The sequence below is a fragment of the Falco peregrinus genome, chromosome 3 (assembly GCF_023634155.1).
Source record: "Falco peregrinus isolate bFalPer1 chromosome 3, bFalPer1.pri, whole genome shotgun sequence".
Taxonomy (NCBI): domain Eukaryota; kingdom Metazoa; phylum Chordata; class Aves; order Falconiformes; family Falconidae; genus Falco; species Falco peregrinus.
The window spans coordinates 36832356-36849095 of NC_073723.1; the positions used below are offsets into that span (position 1 = coordinate 36832356).

At 38.4% G+C, this 16740-nt stretch overlaps 1 long non-coding RNA gene across 2 annotated transcripts in view; it reads right to left on the reverse strand.

Moving 5' to 3' along the window:
• LOC114013141 (uncharacterized) overlaps nucleotides 1-16740 on the reverse strand; it is a 97405-nt gene that overhangs the window by 17749 nt on the left and 62916 nt on the right. The window lies entirely within an intron of this gene.

Below are 16740 nucleotides of genomic sequence, written 5' to 3' on the forward strand. Positions count from 1 at the left end.
TGGTTATAGAGAATGAAAAGAAGTGATCATACTGTAATTTTGAAATACATCATAGCAATTCTTTTCATTACATTTCTGTGCAAAAGATGCCACTCATCTTAATTGACAGTGTCAATACCATAGTCCTAATATTATAGTTTCCAAAAAATTAATTTCAATCCCAAAGTAAAGTCTGTGTTTACTGAAGAAATCATCCCAGACCCACTTAACTTCAAACACTCAAGAAATCCCATTAGACTACTAAATATAAGAAAATATAGAATTATCTGCTTTCTAGAAGCTTTAGAAAACATCGGAGCCCTGTAGCATAAATCTGATTTAAAACAATATATTATGTGGGTTTGTAGATATGTTTTAGCTTCGAGCGAATAGAAATACTGTTAAAAACACCTACATTTACATTATTGCAGCTTCCAGTGACATGAGGCAGGATCAGGGCTCCATATGATTAAGATGTATCAGCATTTAAAGAAAAGCAAAACTAAAAAAATCCTTGCTGGATTTATGAAGAACAGAAACAAAAAAGCGAAGAGGACTTATGAGGCAGAGATCTCAACACAGCTTTTCTTCTTGCCCTGGTGACTAGTTAGTGAAAGTAGCAACAATTCCTGTGGATAGTTCAGTAACCCAGCCCCATCTTCAGAGGAGCAACCCTCTCTGAAACAGCTAGGTCCACCCCACCTGTAAAATATCTTGCATATTGGCAGCACACATGTTCTGCTGACAGGCGAGCTGCCTTTTCATTTGGGATGTGGCAGGCAGGCCACCACCAGCCTGGTGCCACACCTGCTGAGGTCTGCTGTAGGCACTCACGTTACACAGCTGGTCTGGAGCACTGCGATCGGTCCTAAGAACCTACGTACAGGCCTGAGTCACTGCTTTGTCACTCAAACTTTACCAAGTTTTATTTTACAAAAGCTTATTAGGAACCAAGGCTATCTATAGACTTTCCATGTCCTGCTGGACCCTTCAGCAGCATCCAGGATGCAGGGTCAGGCTGAGGGAGTCATCAAGAAAACACCCTCAGCAACCAGAACAGGCTTGAGTAAGCCTTTATTTTGCATACTGTTGTAATGGTCCAGTTATTTGACTGCCTGCCAACAGTGATCTTTCACAGGTGACAAGTCAGTTCTAAAAAATTCATGGCTTGGCTTAGAAATCACTGAGTCTTAAAATTGCATCTTGAGCCTCAGTTTATTTGCCCACTGGATTTTTAACCTGTGGAATTGGTATCCTTACGTTTCTCCAGCTGAAAAAGCTAAACATATAGAAAGTTTTTTCTGTTTTCTGGGGTTCTTTAGCGGAAGTCTGATTTCTTTCATACCACAAGATACCCTGTGGTGCATTTCCAGGTACAAATGCCAGATACTTTAAGTGTGGTAGTAGTCATGGAGGTTACCAGCATCGCAGGCTGAACAGCGAGGAAGAAAAGCAAGCTGGCTAAACGCTCGCCCTCCCTGCCATGAAATATTTTTTTTCTGCAATGCTTTCCATCGAGAGAGCAGTTGGGGTACTAGAGGAGTCTGCACCGCTCTGCTGCCAGTGCAGCTATCGGGACAGCCGAGAACCTCCCAGCCAGCTCCTGTGCAAAGCTTCTGTGCCAAAAACATGCTTTCTTCTCTCCCCCTTTACAGTTTTAGAGAAGAAAGACTCACAAACAGGGCTTTTGGAGCTAATGGATGCTGCCAGGTTTCTGGGATACTTTGGATTGATGTGGTGAAGATATTTTCTAAGCCCAAAGGGCTTTCGGAGGAATGGGCAGCTCTGCGCAGGCACTGAGCCTGCAGTGCCGTTACTCAAGGAAGCAAACTCAAGTTCAGACATTCCACCTAAATGTGAGGCTGCTCTTCAAGCTGTAACCTAAAGGAAAACTAACTTAAGAAATGCAGGGAATATATTTTGCCTTTCTTTTCGTGCCATGCAGTTCACAGTACGAGCCAATGCTGGGAGGTGGCTCAGTGCCAAGGACCATGGCCAGCCCTCTGCAAATGGAGCTATGCATCTCTCACAAGGGCTGGTGTACAGGATTATTTTCCATAAACTCCCAGGTCCTGAAAATATACCTAAAGATTACCTGTGTGTCACAAGAAGCATAAAATAAAGAAATGTTTTGGGCTTTTGGGTAAGTTTAAACACATTAAAATTGTAAAGGTTCTTAGACGTAAAAACAGTGAGAAGAAAACTAGGCATTGTGTAATACTAAAATTTTTATTGCATTACAAGAAACTCAGTAGTAGGTTGACTCTAAGTACCTTCGGCTCAAGTGAATATAAATGTGTGGTTTATCTTTCGCAATTGCCTGTGTTTTTAGTACTGTTCTGTTAAAAACATTTTATTGTTAAACTCCTGTCTGAGAAATGCTGTACGCAAATCCAAAAACATAGGTATGATGTTCAACTAAGAGCATAACAGAGTCAGTTATGAATGTGAAATCATATTTTTCAAGCTTTTAACACAGATAAATAATGCTAACAGGGAAGACAGAATATAGAATTGTTAAAAATTTTCATTAATTTTTTTTTCTTTTGTTCCAAATCAATGGAAATTTTCTGATGTGATCACAGAAATCCTTCTGGAAAGAAATTATACTAGAGGGTAACTCCAAGATAAAATGCTGAGATCTATATAGCGTAGAATATAATTATGGTAGAGGAAGGGAATGATCACAGCCATGAAAAAAAAAAAAAACAAGCTGCTTTGGAGAATTAAGTAACTTCATCCCCGGTAAGTTCAGTACATTTCTCATCAGCATTAATAGGAGTTATACTGCTCACAGTATGAGTAAATTTAAACAAGTTAATTTTATCCTCAATCCAGGAAGATGATTTCAGGAAATGAAGGATGAAGATTGCAAAAATATCTGTCTTGGGATGAAGATGGTTACTTGTCCATGTGCAAAACCCATTAATTCCCTTTCAGTCACTACTTTCTACCAAGTCAAATATTTGTGAATGTCTACTTGTTCCAGCGCAGCAGTCTGAATAATATTATAGTTTAGATTTGGGTCTAAATAAGAAGGTAGTAAGCCTCCAAATGTGTATGCAAAAGATTTTGGTCTGAAACAAAAGAAGCTTTCAATCAACAAAATTATACCATCATTTTGGAAAGACCAGCCCCACTGATCTTATGAGATTGGCCTGAAGCAGTACCTTGCATTTCACATTTTGCACCACCTCCAGGACTATATTCAATAGGCTTCTGTCCTTCATTAGCAGCTTTCCAGTACCTTGGTCTGAATTCTTCTCTCTTTGTTTGTGATCATAGCACACACAATTCTAGTCAGATTTACTGCAGCTGGGAAAACAGCAGTAATTCAGAGTTCATAATCATGTTGGTGACACCTACCTCTTTCATTTTGTTTAAACAACACTTCCCTTCTCATTATTACTCTGCCAATAGCTTAAAAAAATGATCCAACTTATTGGCAAAATCTCTGCAAATCATAAAACTTTTAAACTACATTACAATAGAATCCTATTCTCTCTTCAGTTTTATCAACTTCAACATAACGTAGACGTTCAAGAAAACACCATGCACACCATACCCAATAACTCAGAGGTCAATACCGAGTTTTGGGCCAGATTCCTCCCAGGTGGAAAAGTAGTGCCAGTGTTTCAGGTTTGTGGCTGCGTTCTTCAAAAGCTTTCTTTTCTGAAACCTTATCTCTTTGTGAGTCATATTAATCCCTGCTGCAACTTCTGTTTAGATACAAAGAAAAATCCTACCTTATGTCATGCAAAAATCACATTCAATCAGATTATATTCTGTGGGTGTTAAATATACAATATGATATAAATCAGTGGCAATCTATGTAGAGCAGTATCTGTTCCCAGGGTAAGAATTTCAAATAAAGAAATCCTGGTTAAGGTTCAGATAAGTAGCAAGTATAACAAGAAATAAAATGGCCAGCCAGTGCTTAACAGCCTGTACTCTGAAGAACTGCTTACAATTTGGAATGAAATTTTAATAAAGTAAAGGTTAATTAGAAAACATACCTTTTGTATCTAACTTTCCAAATTTAATTTAATATCACAAAACTAGCAAAGACTCAGTATGCGTTGTTAAAGCAACACTAGCCTGATTAAAATTAATACTTCTTGAGCTCAGTTCTGCTTTCACTTTTCTGAAGTAACTCTTTCTGTAGCCAGTTACCTTTCACTAGCAATAAAAACTCTTTTTTTTTTTTTTTTTTTTTCTGAAAGCTCCCAGGTATATCACCCAACTTGTCTTTACAAGAAAAGAGCTGAGCCTGCTCCAAGCTGGGAGTTCAGACCTGCCTGTCTGCATCTGGAAGTCACTGCAATGGGACTGATCTTTGCAGCGTGCCTTGGGTCCTAAGAGGAAAGAAATAAGAACAGTGTTTTTCACCACCAAAGTTTTACTTTCCTAGTCTCTGTACGATGAGCGAAATGAAAGAACCTGCAGCATTCAGGAGACAGATCTTTCTTGCAGGCTTTATTTGTCTGGAATTTAATAATGCCATGCTGAAGACTGAAGTTCTGTGATTTGGGGGATTTTAGAGATTTCAAACTGTCTTTTTAAAAATACTCTATTTACGTACATATTAATATAACATAGAAAGATCTGCAATAAATGTCATCAAAGTTTTAAAAAAAAATAATCAAAACATTAATTCAAAAAATAGTGAATAGTGAATGTTACAGCACCGCATGAATATTTCAGTTTCTTCAAATTCTCCAAAACCAAAAAAACTGGTAAGTATTTTAGCATGTTCCACAGAGCTTGTTAATTTGCCAGAGCTCTGTTTTTCCACAAAGAGGGTTCCATCAAAGTATTTACCACCAAGCTTTACTACTGTCTTGGAGATAAATTATAATTTTTCTATGACCAAATAAAACACATCAGGATTTCTACTTGCCTCTAGCATTGACCTTGAAAATACTTCTGTGAAGCTTTTTACAATCACATTCCCATTTCCAGCTTGGGCCTTCTCCAGGCTCTGGAGAAGTAACTCACAGTAACCATTTACAGCAGGACAGAGCAATGTCTGTATTGCTGTGATGACTGAGAAATTAGAGGAAGGACCAAGGCAAAAGTCCACGCCAACCTTCAGTCCATTTTAACTGCTCCTAATACATCACATCTAGAGAGTAACTGTGCAGCAGACACTACCATCATTTGCACTCTAGATAATCATCAAATAGGGCCTATATCTTGTATTTCTCTTCTCTGTTCCTCCGAACGTAAACAAGAGTCACACTTTGACCCCCAAAGCTGTAGAGGGGAAACTGAAGGAGTCAGAGCTGCAGCTTACCTGTAGGTACAAAAAAATTTGATATCTACAGAAAAGTACATTAAACATGGCAGTACACTCTGTGACACCGAAACCAAATGTCATGACCAGCCCATGTCCATACTGCTAAACTCCTTTCCCTCCCAAACAAGATGGGCTTATCCAGGTTGCCTGTTAGGAGCAGTCCCTCCTTTTTGCTAACTCCAGCATGCGCTGAGAGATGTCTGGCAAGGGCAAAACCACCCCAAGGGCTACCAGGACAAGTCACCAGTGTAGCTGGTCAGGTTCCAGGCCTCAGGAATATATCCTGTACCACCTGACTTATTCACTTAGATACAGTGACAGCAGCATCCAACAAGGCAGGGACAGCTTCAAACAGGCAGGCAGGCAGCCAGGCACATGTTTTGAATAAGAAGTTATGCAAAATGCAGTAGCAAGAAAGCTCTGGAACTGCTAGGCTGTTGCAGGTCCACAGACAAGTCACAGCATAGGACAAATTTGTCATAAGTTGTCCACAAAAGGAAGTTTAGCTGAACTCATCCTGTTTTGTTTTTCCCCATGTTCAATGTAAATTACATAGATATACATGCATCCTTTAAATAATTCAGGAACTATCTTCTTCACTGTAAATAGAAATTGTTATGATTAGCTGCTCACTCATTTCACTAAGCTTCTCACCACTAAAAAACTGTATATGCAAAAAAAAAAAGCACAAACAAAAAAACCCCAAAACAAACCACTACATTTCCAGTACAAGGAGTCTTGGAAGTATGTCAGATACTTTTCCTCTGCCATCCCATCTCTATTCATGATTTTAACCACACACTTAATGAGATTGAGATTCACCTCAAAAATTCTCCTTGCAGCCGTCAAGCGTTCCTTGTTCCTTTTCCTTTAGCTCATCTGAATTCGCCAAGTAGCACCATTTCTGCTCTGAAGTTCCCCCATGACGTGCTGACTCTCTGATTGACAGGCAGCACACACACACTAAGCAGAATGTCAAAGAAAATGACACGATAAAACCAAACATAGCTTAATTCAGTTATGATAATGCCAAACTGCTTAAAAATCCGGGTAACTTTGACAGACTAACCATGTATTGTATGTCTTTCAAATGTCTGCACCTGTCTAGAAAAAGCTAGTTTCTCTGGCCCTTGAAGGAGATATGCCATTTGCATTTTAGACCAGGTTTAAACTAAAGATAAGTAAATTCATTTTTATTGATGAGTGAGATGTTTATTGTGATCTTTCAGATTTACAAGCTTGTATTTCACTGCATAGCCAATGTGTGATGTGAAGGTTACCTGACTTAAATAGCGCTCTTATTAAGCTTGTTAAATAGTAAAGAGCTGACTTATATTTTCACAGTTCAAACCTGCAAGATAAGGTTACCTGTAATCATATTTGCAGATGATAACAACAAAAAAAATAAAATCATTATTTCCTAGAAGACTATTTTGCAAAACTTGATTGCAGAAGTAATTGTTTCAGATTTTCCTGTCATTCAAGCAATGAGAAGGCAACTAAAACATTACTTCACAAAACACTGAAAAAGAATAGCTAGGTAAACAATTCCTAAACAGCTCACAGACTAAAAGTTATTCACTCAAGCAAATGTATTTGTTTCCAAAGAAGAGTATGTTGCAAAAGTTTAGGAGTCACTTATAGCCACAGCTTTGAATGCTGCTATATAAATAGTTTTCCTACATAAAGAACTGCCATCATGCAGCACAAAGGGCATGAATCTACAGCATGCTTGTTACTCTTGCCAGTCTTCTGTGCACACATCTGGGTTGACATTAAAGCCACACAGCGTACTACTAAATGAAACAGGGCCACAGCGCTATTTAACACCATTATGGCCCTAAGATGCACCTAGTATGGTGGTAGGGGAGCTTCCTCATTCCAAAGTGTCTGAAATAAAGGCTGTGTTAAGAGCCCATCAAGGAAGTGCTTTGCAGCATGAAGGTAGGTGGCATGCCTGGCAGTCTGCTGCAAAGACATGCGAGCAGTCTGGGAAGGCAAAGCCTGCCGGGAGCATGCTGGAGGTGTACATGGTGGAGCCAAACCTGACCCTGCTGTCAGGCATGGTATCTCCTGCCCTCTGAGCTGTACCCAAAAAACATCTCAGAAAGTGTCAGCCAGCACAGAACAAAACATTTAGGATTGCATGCAAGGGGCATAAACAGTCTGAATGGTCAGCAGACCAGTGCTTGAAATAACTACCCATCTACCTTTTATTTAGCAGTACAGAAAGGGGCAGAGAATCTAAAATTTCACTGGCTTTTGCAGAAAAAGCAAGCACAAAAGTCTTCTCCTGCTACCCATGCACAGCAGCTGCACGACAGGCAGCCAGCCTACCATCCACATCTTGACATGGTTTGAGTTTTAACTGCTTCTGTCTTTGGAAGCAGTCCATCACCAACTTCATTGTTGCCAACACCTTCTTTTATGCCCTAAACTTGACTTACACATTCTCTCTCTGCTTTCCTTTTAAGATCTGAAGAAGCATTCGTGTGCCCAAAGCTTTTTAAATCTCTACTGGTTATATGAGCTAGTAATAACCTAAATTACCTTGATGTACATTCTGGCTCTGGCTTTTGTCCATAGACTATCGTGGCCAGAGCAAAATACCAAGTCCAGCTAAGATTATGCTTTTGCTTAAGAACTCTCTTGCACTTCTAATAAATGCTGTACTTTGAGTAGATGACAGTAGAATAGCACCTCTGAAACAAAAATAAAAAGCAAACAAAAAATCCTCATGGCCTGCCCCTTGAGGATCATTTTTTCAATAAAAATCAGATTTTTTTTTCCATTTGAAAAGTTGAATACAGTAGTTTTCATTCAAGCCAAACTGAGCTTCTTTATATCATTTGGCCAACTGCAACCTTTTAATTATGAGACAGTTCACAATTCCACTATTTTTTCTATGATGTCTCAAGGAAAATCTCCAAAATTCTCTGTCATCTAAGCTACCCAGAAGGACATATTCTATGTGTGAGTACAGCACTGGTCTTCACTGCCTTCTCACAGCATCTCACCCAACATGAAGTCTGAGCTAGTCGCTCCCCAAGAAGCAACTCAGTAAGAGGCTCTGTGAGAGTTTCAGTAAACCATTAGAGGACTGAATACTGAGACAAGATAAAAGGGAATAATCTACTTGGGAAGTAAAAAAATATAGTTTTCTTGACATATCAAAACACTTTATCTAGACTTTTCTAGATGAACTGTATCTTCTGCTAAAAGCAAATCACGTGCCTTTTTTAACTTGATGGGATTTCTTTCTTGTTTTACTAAACATGACCTTCCTAAGTTAGATTTTTACCCTGAAAAATTCTACTGAATCAAAAAAGAACAAGCCTTTGTTGCTAACATGGTATGAAAAATTGAGCACCTCAACACAATGGCAGTCTGTGGTGGTGTTTAGATATCATCTGTTTCCCTACCCCTGAATCTATGGTAAGTTTCTCATTCCTCACATGGTACCTGCTGAGTACTGCTGCTTTTACCTTAGAAACATTTAGAAGATTCTTTTTTTTTTCTTTACAAGGCTGAGCCAGTTAGCCAGAACACAGCAATTTCCTGAGCTCTTCCTTAACTATGTTCATTGCAAAAATAATGGCTTCATTTGATAAATACCTTTAATTTGAAACTTTCATTTCTCAATATCTGCACCTAGAGTAAAATGCTGAATTCCCACTGACAACTGTGGAAGAAACACATCTAACAATACTCTGCAATGAGATTTTTTTCCCCTTTGTTCATTACTATGTCTTAATTTCTACTTTGGGATCTGCTGTTTCTTGGGTGAAAGAAAAGCAAAATAATGCAGAAAGAGGTGCAATACATAGGCATGGTGTGAAGTCACAGACTGTGCTCGCTATATAACAGAAAATTTTCAAGATGAAGAATAAAAACAATGGGAACAACAAAAGCTTCCTTTACAGATTCATTGTGGAAACTGCAACTAGCATCTTACTCAAATGAAGACCAAGTTCAGCAAGAGCAAACTGCTGCCTAAGAGACCTAGTGAAGATTAAAGCAGATCAGCTAATACTAGCTGAAACTGCAGTATTTTGAATTCAGTTAGGTTATTCTTGACTTGTGCTGTTAATGGGTTATGTTCATATTTGTTCTTTCTTGCAATTCGAGTTACATAAATTGCTATGCAAGCACAAGATAATGTTTTCAAGTAGACTCATTGGCACATTAATCTATAGCACTATAATCGGCCTGAAGATCAGATTTATTTTTTCATTAAGCAGTGAATGCCAGCTCCTTTGGGCATACAAGGTGTCAACAACTTCATGCCAGCTTTGCTGACTCATATAAACATCTACACTTATAAGCATTCATTTTCTTAGAGCTACAGCATATGATGTACTAAAGGGAACCAGAAGTAAGCAAAATCATCTGGAAAATATAGTCCAAATTTATATTGCTTCTGCTGAGAGGATTAATTTAACTGGCTGGAGATAGAATATATATTAAGCCATTAATGTTTATAAATCTAGAGACATAAAATAACTCATTTTACACCAGCTATCATTACCACACTCGTCTTGTTTGTATGTGCTCAAAATTCTGTTACCTGAGTGTTGAAAGTACCCTGAAATTAAGCAGCTTTATGTTCAAAGGCAAATTAATCTTGTAAGTCTGAACTTTTTGAAGATTTGAGAAAATCTAATGTTTTGTTTGTTAGTTGAACAGCACACAACTGACCAAAAACAAACTGCAGCTTGCTCTTCTAAGGAGGTATGCTCTTATCTTTTTTGATAGCAAGGTATATAGTTTGGAATATCCAAACTTAAGCTAGTATTTCAAAGCCTCAGCTGCTGAAGTGTTATTTCATCACATCCTAAGTGGCTCCCTCATTTACTGAATGCCTCCCAAGGATATCACAGGACAACTCCTCACTCAGTGCAGTGTAACACCAGAGGCAGAGAGTATGGGTCACGTTGGCAGCCTCCCTCTTCTTCCCCAGACATGCAGGCAGCAAAGAAACACAAGAAGAGACAGCAAAACTGCACCATAGCAAAAGGATCAGAGAAAAAACTGATTCAGTCTTGGGGAGAGCTTTAAAATACTGAAATATAATATTTTAGAGACTTATCCCTTGATAAATAATTATTCTTTGTATTTGAAAATGGACATAGACAAAATTTAATACACAGATTTACCTCTCTGTGGGAGAGGGGAAAGGCTGAATTCCATGTAAATTGATAGATGGCTGTGTTTAGCATGTATGTGTAGATTTATTGATGTGGGTTTATGATGCTTTCACTACTTCTGAAATCGAATTTCAGTAAGTCTTGAAAGTAAAGCTTTTGAATTACACACTCTCCTGCTACACAAAAGCCAGAGAGTAAGCCTAGTTAGGTAAGTTCTGAAGACGAGGAGTTACTCACCTCACCCTGTCAGATGCAGAATAGCTCCTGATTTTATTTATTTTTGTTATTGCATTGACTTTATTCATATTTATCATTTAAAATTATGTTAGAAACATTTTAAGTGCATTTAGGTAGTTCAGGGAAATGGTAATGGAATACTGAGCCATCTCTTTTTAAGGTCATCAGAACAAAATTGGCATGGGTTAGCCTTTATTCCTCAAAGCTACACAAATTAAGCTGACAGCCTCCATCTTTTACAAGACGACCCCCTTCTGCGAGCATCAGTAGTGAATAGAAACATCTGGTAAGTATGAACACTGTCTCACCTGAATTCCAGCTTTTCTGGTATTATTTCAATAGTTCTTGATTTGCTAGTTCACTCTAATTTTTTATATTTTCACAGGTTTATGATTATCATAGAATAAAAATACCTAGATTCTCACTGCCAAGAACATTTGAACTGACATTAATATCTGTTCTTTGCAGACTCCTAATGATAAGCTGACTGGAAGAGCACCCAGCACATGTATGCCTTTTTAAATACAGCTATTCTAGCAGCAAACAAGTATCTATTAAGCTGGCTAAATGCAATTGTAAATATTTTCTGAAGATGGGTTCTTAAGACTACATAAGTTCAGTGAAGTGTCATAAATCATAAATACATTTTAAACTTCAAGCAACATGCCAAAGAATTCAATTGACCAACAGTAAATTTCACTGCATCTGTATGCCAAGCAAATAAAAATGAAACTATAAATGCTGCAGAAACATTTTGCAGTTTTCTTGTTTGAACCAGGCAGCTTTCATAATTTTTGAGCCTATCATCAATTTATACCAGTGTTTGTAAATCTATGCAGTGAGGAAGATACTGGAACAACATAAGAATCCCAGTGCTTGCTCTGACAAAACTCAAGCCAGCCTTGGAATCTTTCCATTAGGAATTTGGTAAAATAGTATGCTGAGATTCAGTGAATAACAGGAGTGCTGTTTTCCTACCAACATCTTGGAACAGGTGTTATGTCCATTCTGTTACTGATCACACATTTGCTGCTCACAGCGAAGCAGGGACCAAATAGAAATCTGAGTCACACAGAAAACAGAGCTTAAGCTGAATAATCTTCCAGTCTCAGTTTTACCACTAAGGAAGGTGAATGCTGCCCTGAGACCCAGTGCTACTCCACTGCTGTCTTATGACCTAAGCAGTCCTTTTAAAAGTCAGAGAACCACTCAGTGTGAATTCGTGTGACCACATTAAACATTTCCTTCCTAAGACAAGACATGGGAACCTGAGTGCCACAAACTCAGCTTTGTAATATTCACAGCTGAGATGCTCTGACACATTTACAGACCCATGCAGGGCACCTAAGCACCCTGTTCAACACGGAAGCCTATAAGATCAGGAAAAAAAGGCTGATGCCCACAATTTATGAATATTTTCATCCAGAGATGTGACAGATCAGATCACATCAAAGGACCCAGAGGCTGGAGGATCCAAATATCCACTGAGCAAATAGCATTTTATCTGGGTAATCCATCTTGTGCAGTTTCTCAGTGTTAGGCTAAGGGGGGGAGGAAGGAAACACCATTTCCTCCTTCTTTATGCTTAAAAGACATGACACAAACAGTTTCTCAGGTCACACCAACAAGACAGAAAAGCAGACACATTGTTAGCGAACCCTAATACAGAGCTGCCAAGGTAGAAACATGAAATTCTCAATACTTAAGATTTAGGCTGCTGGGGAACAGTGCTGGCAGAAATGCAGCCAGAGCCCCCGGATGCTCTGAGGATTAGGCAATGACTGACCCAGGCTTTTGATGGTCTTGCTGTGAGACTACAATGCCCAGTGTAGCACTTGGACATTAAATCCCTGGTTTTCCCTGTTCAGAAGTGTCACTGATCTGGACCACGTAGGAAGTTTATGGACTGCTATTCTTAAAAAAACTGTAATGTTGACTACCTGGATGAAGCATGTTTGAAAATAATCTTCCACAGTCACAAGTAAATGCAGCACAGATGTGCCTCTTTTTAATTTGTACACTCATTTCATTGGAGAATATTACCCAATTTACATGAAAGTCTGCAAAGCAGAGACGAGTACAAGGGACTAAACTGATCTGAGCTAACCTTAGGGATAAATTGAGTTATCTCTGATTTGCATTAGTACCTTCAATGGAGGGTTAAATTTCCAGAATACCTGTGTTAATCTCAAATACACATTAACCTTAAGAAGTAGAACACTGTAATAAGTAGTTTTGAAGGAAAAGAAAACTTTTCTTCAGGCAGTTTGCTGACAGACTGTGAAATTTGTTTCTGCAGGGATTACAGTGTCTTATATTGGACTTTGAAAGGAAGTGATCATTTTCAGAAAAAAAATCTAAAATTTACTTCTGATGGGACAAATGTGGGCAATGGGCAGGAGCTGATGACACAGGAATGGAAACCTTCATACTGTTGGCAAGCTATGCTATGTCTGTCCTCTCCCTCCTGTTGCAGCATTAGACAAAGCAACTGCTGAAAGCAGAATAATGGACCTGAAGGACCAAAAACCCAATCTGGTGGAGCAGATTGTGTTTTTGTATTCAGAGCTATTTAAAAAAACACATTGTGAATCGAGTCTGCAAAATCAGTACCTTGATAACCTTTAAAAAGGATTTTATATTGGCCAGATGGATCATAGCAGAGCGTAGTTAAGACTGGGGTCTCATTCTGCTAGGTAATCAACAGACATGAGAAATTAAGGCTGGGAGAGAAAACAAACATGGCACTTACAGTGTGTGCTATCATACACAGTGCAGAAGCACCTGAAGAAGCAGAGAGAAATTACTCCTATAACTTGAACAAGAGCAGCCATCTCTGCAACCTAATGAGAACTTATGCCTACAGATCTCCAATCTCTAAGGTCCAGCTCGCCCAGGAGTCCTTCTCCATCTGCTGTGACAATATATAAAAATTCTAAGGGACACAAGAGATTGCCAGGGCTTATATATTTGCCTAGATGGCTCCTGAACACCTACCTACCACAAACAATTTTTCTTACTACTTTCATATCCCTTGCTTCCTTCTTCTTTGGGCATTTAATGCTCTTCCTCCAAGGCTTTTCTAGAGCAGGTTCCTAGAGCAGCCAGGCAGGTGCTCTGTTAGTCCTGGCCAACAACTTGCACGTCCATTTGTAAAGTGTTTGATCTCTTTCTTTGTTCGTTTGGAAGGCTATACTGCCACGCTCCCTGCCTTGTTGCTTGCTACAGCCAACACATCTCAATAAAAAACACTGAGCGGAATATCAGAAGGATTTGCCATTGCAATCATAAAAAAATCAGCATAATAAAATATGAATAGCATTTTGAACCAGAGTAGGAGAAAGAAACTTTAGCAATAAAAATTAACAATGTATCAGTTTACTGCCTCATGGTCCGTTGCTTATTGAGTTAGCTCAGTTTCCTCTTTGATGGAATCGTAAAGGCTTCCAGTAGAAAAACAATTTGAAAGACATATTTGTTTATGAACTTTCACTACCAAGAGAGAGATCAAACCCACGGTTTTGAAACCATCTTTTCAGGAAGAAGCGCAGTGCAGAAAACACGCTGTCTTCACTCAGAGGCTATGCTAAGTGTACAGGAGTGCTGCAAAGAAACCCCTCAGAGTATGCAGTTTTTCAACGTGAAAGAAAATCCTTGTCAAATCCTAGCAGTGAGGGAAAATGAGAAAGTATGATTAATAGCACCATTGAAAGTAGCAAAATAAACCATGAAAGCTAAACAATCTAACATCGTGCAGGGAGCCTAGGAATATGAAGAATCCATTTAATTTATGTATGTTTTAGTGGTTTGCTACATTTCTAAATTGTAAAGGGTATACGAATGCATTCCCATCTTGACTGAGCAAAGTTTCCAACACTGGACTACACAAATATCTGTTATCTGCCTTTACATTCCTGATGGTACAAATAGCGCATTCCATGGCTATTTGTCAGTCCCTGTTGCTCAGGTATTTGGGGGTTTTGGCTCCAGTTTGCATGAGTGAGCAATGCTGATTCCAGGATCCTGAAGGAAATACACATAGTTTAAAGAAGAGAAAGCCTACATATAAACCTCCTTTGTTTTGTTTAGGTCAAACAAGCTGTTTCTTCTGCTGTTGCCTTTTAGAAATAGCAACAGACAGGTTCACAAAAAAATCAAAATAAAGCCCTTAAGTAATAAGTTTATTCCCTGATACAAATAACTGATTAAAAAAAAAAACAAAATGTGACCTTACTGATGGAACTTTGAACAAATACATTTAATATTTTTCATGGCAAGTATTGATGAACCTGCTTGAGTTGCAGCTTATGAAATAGAGCCAAACTGGACTCACCAGTACCTCTGCATTACATTGATACACTGGGTTGGAAAAAAAAACACATAAAGGATGCTCATTTTATTATTTTTATCACAGAAAAGTTATAAATCTGAGTAAACATCTTAACTCCAAGAATATTCCAAAGAAAGCTACATAACTGCTAGATCAGCGCATCTTTGCTCCACAACTACAAGCAGTACTTCCAAATTTCTAGCCAAAACTATATATCTGTAACTAGACTCTTGCAAACACACATTCCTCTAGTCCTGACTCAGATCCATTTTCCAACTATAAAATTTTTGTTTAATTTTATTTTAATTTACATAAAATAAGAAGGGACCCAAAGCATTGTTTTATAAATTATCTCTGTCTAGGGAGGATACTTTGTAGTTCCACAAAACGGATGAAGAGGTAGGTCCAGGCAACAAAATTAGTCTGATGAAGATCCTGTTCATCTCTTAATATTAATTTGCTGACACACAAATTCTTGCCAGTTGTTACCCTCAGCTGCCCAACCACTTCTGTGGAGAGAATGCTTGACAAAACGTTGGCTATACTACATAACGGATCTTGTAACTTAGAGCATACCAGACATCCCACAGCCTCTCATTTAAATTCACACTTTTTAAATTTCCTGATTCTGGTAATATCATGAATTTCTCTTGCTACTAACTGATAAGTCACTCATTTCTGCCATCATGCTGTCATGGCCAATCTCACTTACCTCTGCTTAACAACTACATGCAGTACTTTCCCTCTCCACCATCAGTTCTTTTTCATCTTTATTTTCTGCTGGTTTCTCCACTAATTCCCGGGAATTTATTGCTTCCTTCCAGTATCCTTTCTTCTTACCTCTGAAATGACATTAGAATTCATAAATGTCTAATTTATAATTCATGATAAAACAGACCGAGCTCCAGATTTAAATAAAGCAGTCTCCCAACCTTATTGTTATAGAATGGAAAAGTCTAATTTCTGTGATATTATTGGTTTTATCACTGAGGCAGGTTGCATTTGTGCCATCTACATGGTGGTTGTTTAAGATAATCAGGTCATGTTCCCCACTAGGTCAGCAGAGCAGGTAACTGGAAGCTTCAGAGTGTGTTTGACCAGAACAACGAAGACAGCATTTTAGCAACAATACTGGACACTTTTGAATACTTTAAAGTATTGTTATAATGAAACTTCTTTTATCAGTTAGGTCTTAACTTGATGTAAATTATCAACGATTAACTGATATGACTTAGAGCACTTTGAGTTTAAATGCACAGATCTTGTCCCAACTCGAGGCTTATCTGATTGCCAGAATTAAGGAGGTGATCATAACAGGTATGATTTCTTTGGGGGCTTGTTGTTGCTTTTATCTTTTTGTTACAAGCACTTGGAAGAAAGTAGATCTTCTAATCATATAACCTTTGCTTGTGTTGCACTTCAGAAGTATTGTATTTGAAAGACAAACATATTTTTCAGTCTACAAACTATCCTCACATCCCTTAGGCTAACCAGCTACATGCTTCTCTCATGCACCATATTGTGTGTTTATCTCTAATATTTGAAATTACATAATTTTATAGATAGATACCATATCTGAAACATACCTTGCAAAAGCTGATAGCAGTCTGCTGATAGGGAGGTCAGTTATCCCAGGCATTTTCATCTGCCCTGTATTCCTGCAAAGGTCAGTTTCCCACTAGTTTGAAAGGCGCTAGAGGGTACAGTGTACAAACCGAATGCTCATCAGACACAGAGCATTGTATTCT